The sequence below is a fragment of the Macaca fascicularis genome, chromosome 6 (assembly GCF_037993035.2).
Source record: "Macaca fascicularis isolate 582-1 chromosome 6, T2T-MFA8v1.1".
Taxonomy (NCBI): Eukaryota; Metazoa; Chordata; class Mammalia; order Primates; family Cercopithecidae; genus Macaca; species Macaca fascicularis.
In genome coordinates this window covers 170084255-170091823 of record NC_088380.1, presented here as the reverse complement: position 1 = coordinate 170091823, position 7569 = coordinate 170084255, and the positions used below count along the sequence as shown (strand labels likewise).

The 7569-nt window shown below is 40.3% G+C and overlaps 1 long non-coding RNA gene and 1 pseudogene across 1 annotated transcript in view; one reads left to right on the top strand and one right to left on the bottom strand.

The window, feature by feature from the left end:
- LOC135971159 (uncharacterized) overlaps positions 1–7569 on the top strand; it is a 136002-nt gene that overhangs the window by 69228 nt on the left and 59205 nt on the right. The window lies entirely within an intron of this gene.
- LOC102145191 (small ribosomal subunit protein eS8 pseudogene) lies at positions 25–724 on the bottom strand (annotated as a pseudogene).

Sequence of the window (7569 nt, the reverse complement as noted above, 5' to 3'; positions counted from 1 at the left end):
GCCACCATGTCTGGCTAATTTTCGTATTTTTTTTTTTTTTTTTTTGGGAACAGAACAATAAACACCTTTATTACACGGGTGAAGACAAAACGAGGATTTATTTGCCTTTCTGGGCCTTGATTTTCCTAAGATAGAACTCCAGCTCTTTGCCCTATAGCACATAGCCATTTGCTGGGCCACGCTGTCCCGGCCTGGAAGCAATGCACGGAAGAAGCTTGCCCTGCTGGAACTGCTCCTCTAGGAGACTGCTGATTTTGGCATTCTTTTTCCTTTCATCATATTTCTTCTGAATTTTTTTAGATTGTTTTTTGTTTAAAATCTCTTCTTCCTCAGGAGTCAGCTTGGCTCCCTTCTTGAGGCCCAGAGGCAGTGTGTAGTGGGACTTGTACCACTGTCGGTACCGTGTGCTGTCGATGAGCACGATGCAGTTCTTCACCAGGGTCTTGGTACGGACCAGCTCATTATTAGATGCATTGTAGACAACATCGATGATCCTTGTTTTACGAGTACAACACTCTGAGCCCCAGGAGAAATTCCCTACATCCAGCCTCAGGGCACGGTATTTCTTGTTACCTCCCCGCACACGGACTGTGTGGATGCGGCGGGGGCCAATCTTGGTGTTGGCAGCCGGGCACCCCAACTCATACTTCCGCTTCTTGTGTTAGGGCTTTCTCTTGCCCCCGGTTTTACCGCGCTTGTGCCAGTTGTCCCGAGAGATACCCATCACTTGGCGCTGGCTGGAAAGAGCAATTTTTGTATTTTATTAGAGATAGAGTTTCACTGTGTTGGCCAGGCTGTTCTCGAACTCCTGACCTCAAGTGATCTGCCCTCATTGGCCTCCAAAAGTGCTGGGATTACAGGCATGAGCCAACACGCACAACCAAGATTTCTATTTCTTTGATAATAAGTTTTTGCCTAAAAGTTTTATCAGAAAGTACATTATTAGTCATGGTCAAATTCTTGGCCCATCTCTAGCAGATGCACAAGTTTTGACAACATGCATTAACCTCTCTCCTGCCTTTCTTGTTTCTTTCCTATTTTAATTTCCCTTTAGCTTTTAGAAAATAGTATCATTTTAAAAATAAAATTATATGTATACCTGGCTTTAAGAATCAATAATTTCTTAAGATTTATTTTAAAGACTGTTGTACCCAGTCCGTTTATTCCCCAAAGAAGACCACCAGAGACTGCAGTCAAAGCCAAGCGGCAAGGGTCTTTATTGCAGGTTCGAACCTGGACCCCCGGCTGAACGTCGGGTGAGAGCCCAGAGGAGGGTCAGGAACTGTCTTTTATAGTCAGCAGTAAACAAGTACAGAGTCATAGGGGTCTTTTTGAACGATGTAGGCTTGGGATTGGTTGATATTTGAACAGTGCGAGTTGGCTGTTCTTGATTGGTTCCCGCCATCTCCCGCCGTCCGTGCTATTTCAGTTACTCTTCTGACATGTTTATGACCTCTGGCAGGGATTTTCCTAACCGGTTTGTCCCGGCTTCAGTTCCGGGAGCCAACTGTATTGTTCTTCCTACAAGACAGCAGCATCTTTATACCCTATTTTCTACTTTCCCCTATCTGCGATCCTCCAGCTGCAAAGACTGAACTCTTACAGCTATTTTTTCAGTTTAGGGCACACTTTTGAGACCTTTCCACTGTGGAAGAAGAGATTTAGCTTTCTCCCCCTCCACTTCCTGACCACCCCCTCCCTGCTTCCCCCTGAAATAAAAGCAATTTTATTATTCATCTAGTAGTCCAATAATACTTGTAATTACTGTCCTGTTCTCCTGCACCAACACCTCACACCCAGCAGAGTTATATCATAATTTTGGTCAGAAAATTCAGTGTTCAGCAATTAGACTGATGTCTGTAAATACTATTCATGCCTTAGTCATGTGGTATACAATAATTGTTTTTCTTTTATTGTACTTTTTGTTCCCTGTTGGAGTTAATAATTTTGTTTTGTTGTTTTATTTAGAGTTTTATGTAGATATCAACACCCAAACTCATTAACCTGAGAAGTGCAGCTTTATCTTTTGCCTGTAGGATGAGGAGATGAGAACTAGTTGAAGTGGGAGAGGTAGGAGGGAAAAGCATCTAGAAAGAGGGAAGGACATGTGCAAAGGCCCTGTGGCTAGGGGACAATGATAGATAAGGAACCACAAAGTGGCCAGTGTGAGTGCAACATGGAGAGAGAGGTAGAATAAACTGCTGGAGTGGGAAGAAGGAGCCAGGTCATCCACAATTTGTAGGCAGTGTTGATGGTTTGGTCTTGATCTTAATTATAGTTAGAAGAAATTTATTTAAGCATTTCCAGCAGGGGAGGGAGAGCCAGATTGAAATCTTTCTCTCTATTCTTTGCATTCCTTCATATTTTTTTCAGTGATATTCTATTCTGTTTAAATTAGTCAGGATCATTTATTTTGTTTGCAATCAATAAACTTTAACTCGTTAAGGAGCTTTCTTGCATATGGATTTTGATGTCAATACTCAGTTGGACTGGACTTCTTTATACTAGGTTCTGTTTTGTTCTGTTGTCTGAATGTTGCCTAAATCTACAGAAGATTCTTTTGTATGTGTAGTAAATAGTTGTTTTTGGTTTCCTTTAATATATGTTGCTGCATTCAAATCAATTCACAGCTGTCATTTTCCAGGTACAGTTCTCAAGTTAAATCTCTTTTCAAGGTGTCTTTTATTATATCAAAAAGAACTTTAATTTATTTCTGCCATGTTATCTCTGTAAGTCCTAAGAACTCCAGACATGACAATTGTCACTGCGTGAGTCTACTGCAATTCATTTGTTTTGGTTTTTCCATTCATTCAAAAATGTTTATTTGTAAAAAGGACAAAAAAAAAAAAAATACATAAGTACTCACACTGCCATTTTCTTTTCCACTACTTGATGAAAATTTTGTTCCTACCCATGCTATCTCTCCATTTACCTGTTATGTTGATTAGACCAATGAATGAACTAAGAATGAGGAGTGGTTTATTTCAAAATGGGCTGAGAGGTATTGCAAAATTTAAAAATGCCAAAAAATTAACAAAAAGTGTTATGCCACTACAAAAGGGGGTTCTGGAGGGGAATGAGAAAATAGGAATGTCTGTGAAGATAAGCCTATTGGGTAATATATTTTTTTTCAAAAATGAAGAGTGAAGAATGGGGAGAACAGTTTTGGGCAGTTAACATGAAGGTTGGCAGTGGAGAGAAATGGGAGAAGAATTATTTTAAGGTGTTGATACAGGATTTCTCTCAGAGCTGCTTTTCCTTCTGGAGACCTCTGTGGCTAGTGACACCCCTGCCCAGGCCTCACTCTGGCCCAGGCTTGCCGCAGGAGGTATCCCACCCACTTGGCCCCCCAGGAAGCACTTGGCTTGCACTCCTGCCCGTATCTAACACTTGCTGCAGGATATGTGCTCAGCCTGCAGTTGGGCTGGGTGTACGTGACCTGTTTTTGCCTTGGGCACTGGTATCTGGATGAGGAGAACACAGTGGCACCTGAACAGGGATGCCAGTGACCCCAAATCCCTATGGGGGTGTTACAGCATGCCAACAGCTCTTTTTGTCCCGTTGTCCCACTCCAGCTTGTGGCTCTGGGGACTGGCCCTGCTGCTGCTTCCACCTCACCGCAGCTTCCCATCATGTGGGGCAGCTGCCCTCTGCCAGTGAAGGGCAGAGGGCTACAGTGTTCCAGTCTTTCTTTGTACACACATTCAGCAGGTCCTGAGTTCTTGTCCCACATCCAAGAATAATGAGGGTACACTGACAACTGAAGTATGAAGGGAGTTTTATTAAGTGACAGCTGTCAGTGGGGAGGGGATCCAAGAGGGCAGCCTCCTCTCTGAAGTCGGGTGCCCAAAGGTGAGCAGTCTCTAAGTGTGGCTGAGCCCAGGGCTTTTATTGGCTCAGAGTGGGTGAGTGCATGCTGATTGGTTTGTGAGTATGCAAAAAAGGCTAAAACAAAGGCACCACTCAAAGATGGACACAACAGTGTTAAAAAAAATTAGGGAAGGGTAAGTATATGTAAATAGGTGAAGAGGTGGGGATCAATGATAGGAAAGCATGTCAAATGGGAAGAGAGGCTCTTAATCTGGTCCACGGATTTATTCAAGACTCGTAGCGTGGCTTTCAGGTTTTAAACTGTCTTTGGTTTGAAGGTGGGGTTTCACTGAGGACCACTCCTATCTGCCTAGGCATTTGTCTGCCTCCTGCCACTGTCAGTGTGAAGCAGTGAAGTATTATTTTGTTTTAAATCAAATCTCTTAGTTAACTTGAAGAGTCAGAATCAGAATTCCTTTTTGTTTGTTTGAATAATACACTGTGATGAGACTGGGCCATAAAGATCCCACTTATATTCCAGTAACGTAATTGTACAAAGATTGGGTAGCAGACAATGTAGTTAAATGTACTGTACAGTACAGTACAATGTACTGTAAATTGGCATGTCAGTGGTAGAGTTCTTTTTGGGTATGAAGAAATAGGCACTGGACATGGTCTGGAAGGATAATACAAGAGAACTAGCCAGCATTTCTGCATAAAAACGTTTTGGATATATGACTTTGAGAGGGTATCCCAAGAGTCCAGGGAGATGAAGAGAGGGCCAAGCAACACGATGAGAGATGCCAGGACTTCAAGACAAAATATAGCCATTGAAAAATTCCCAATGGCAAAGATGGCTTTGAAATTTTTAAGAACAGGGATTTATAATACTAGATTTAGGACTGTTTGCTCTGTATGCTATGATGAGATTCTCTTTTGTCATCACCAGCACTGCCCTGTGGGAATCATACTTTGGAAGTCATTTGGGTTCCCATAGGGTAGAAAGAAAATAATAGGCGGCTAGCATGAGTGAGATTGAGACTTAAGAAGGATTTCTAAATAAGAGTAAGTAGTAATAATGAGAATATAAATCCCTAAAAATCTGTAGAAATCTTAGGCATTATGGATTAAGGTTGTGAATTTTTGAACATGGTCCTATAAAAGTGGATACAGACACATAGCTCACGAGATTAACACAACTTTTCTTCCATCATGATATCATTATGATTGTTTCTTTAGATGGTTTTTTTTTTTTTTTTTTTGCTGATGTGAAAATCCTCTACTGTCAGCTACTCGAGAAAGAATTTGCAAAGGCATTCTTGCTATCTGGAATGAATGGATAATTTAATTCTGACAAAAAAACTTTGTTACACTTCTACCAGCAAAGTTGGCAAAATTACAAGATCTCTAATTTTTATGGGTTAGATGGGTTCTTAGGGAAACCCAAGGCTAAATACCTTGAACAATTTGTTAAGGGTTCTGCAGTCTAAGAGGCCTCTAGGTCAGTGCAGCTGCAGGCAATTTGCAGGAGACTGGCAATGTGGTGTGTGGGCCCCAAGGCACTGAATGCTAATCGGAGACTGTCCCCTCCAAAAGCTTTTGCCATTCATCATTTTCACATCCAGATGGCTCCCATTGTCTTTCTATTCCTCTTTTTGTGCAAAGTTGCTGCTCTTAAATCATGGTATATTAGTGTTGGAAGCAATTTTATTATTCATCTAGTAGTCCAATTACCACTCTTTATAGAAGAGGAAACGGAAACCCAAAGAGGGTAAATATCATGGTCAAAACTACCCAGTTACTTTGTGTCACAGCTGAGACAAGAACATTTTTATCTCTTGGATCTCAGCCCAGTGCTCATTCCACTTCAGCAGAATCTGATAATTTGGAGGAAAACTTGTAACACAGGAGGTGAAGTCAGATAATCACAAATTCAAACCTCATCTCTGTTACTTAATAACTGTTAGATCTCAGCCAGTTAATCACCAGTTTTCTAATTTGTAAAATGAGAATGATAATGAAACCTCTGTCGCAGGCTGTCATGATGATAAATTGATATTGGAATTTGAAGTGCTTATCATAGTGCCTGGTAAATAGTAAGTGCTCAGTTAATTAGCTTTTATCAGCATGGCTCCAAATCTTTTCACATAACAATATAAATATGGTGTTTTTTAGAGGGGAGGGCTAAAGGAATGGATATTTTGTTTGTGAGCATCTGCAAAGGCATATTTGACATTATATACACTAATAGTATAATTTAGTCCAGTGATCAAGACTTGCTAGCCTGATGATTGTAAATGTCCTTCTATTGGAACCATTTTCTCAGAGAGTAGGAAGAATAAAAAATTTTAAGGTCTTTAATACTGCGCTGTCTGTTGGTGGCTGGCACACTCATTGATAATAGTGATCCGTGGACCCTGTCATCAACTTGGGGTACCAAATACAGATCAGGGAGACATTTTGAATTCACGATACTGTGTGTATTTAAGAAGTAGTTTGATTTTTCAAGATTATAAAATTGGCTTCAAAATAAAACAACATTTAACTTTTCTGCAACTTCATAGAAGAGTTGCTGTATGTGTAAGCTTTCCAATTTTTAAAGGCATAGTTAATGCATTGACAAATCTTAAAAAAAAAGGCAGATGATGTTAAGCAAGTCATAGTTCTCCCTTAAATTAATGTATTAATTGTCAGATGAAGACAAAAAACTTGCAGTCTTGGAAGGTGACTAGTATCTGGAACATACTGGAATAAATACAGACTTGGAAAAAAATCAGCAAAAAAACCCCCCAAAACAAAAAAATGAACCCAAACCCAAAATGAAAACAAAAACAAAAAAATGCCAAACCATGATCAATGGTTTTTGAGATATTTACATTTATTTACTCTCTACTCTAGAGGTTTGTTTGTTTGTTTTGTGGATACAGCAAAAGAAACTGTATTGCTCTGTTGCCCAGGCTGGAGTGCAGTGGTGCGATGTTGGCTCACTGCAGCCTCAACTTGTTAGGCCCAAGCAATCCTCCTTCCTCAGCTCCCCAAGTAGCTGGGAGTATGGGTGACTGTCACCGTGCCAAGCTAGTTTTTGTATTTTTTTGTAGAGACAGGTTTTACCATGTTGTCCAGGGTGGTCTCAAACTCCTGAGCTCAGGCAGTCTGCCCACCTGGACCTCCCAAAGTGCTGGGTTTACAGGTGTGAGCTACTGCTCCTGGCAAAGTATTTTTAAATAAAATTATAATGTCTTTACCATTAAACAAGTTCAGTTTTCATGACAACAAAGGCCTAAGGCCATGTTCTCCACACACCACTTGTAGAGGAATTACTTGAGGGATGAATATTTAAGAGGCAAATTCTCTAGTTTTACCCTAGAGATGCTAGTTGAGATGGACTAGTGTGGGGCCCAGGACTTCCATCATGCTTCATATTTCTCCGTGTAATTCTTGGGCACTCTAAAATTTGAAAACCACTGGCCTAAGCAAAATCCTACTTTGGAATTTTGTTGCTTCAATCAAAAATATGCTATGAATTAAGAAAACCTAACATAAAAAAATCCTAGAACTAAAAATGACTAGATAATGATTATATGCATTACTTAAGGATTTCTTGTTTTATAAGAAGATCAACGTGCTTTTGAAAAAACAGTGATTTTTATGCATATGTGATGATTCTCCTCATCAAATTTAAATCTGATGAATGCTGCTAAATAAAACGCCCCAAAACAAAAACAAACAAAAAACTTGAATACACACCCCACATCTGAC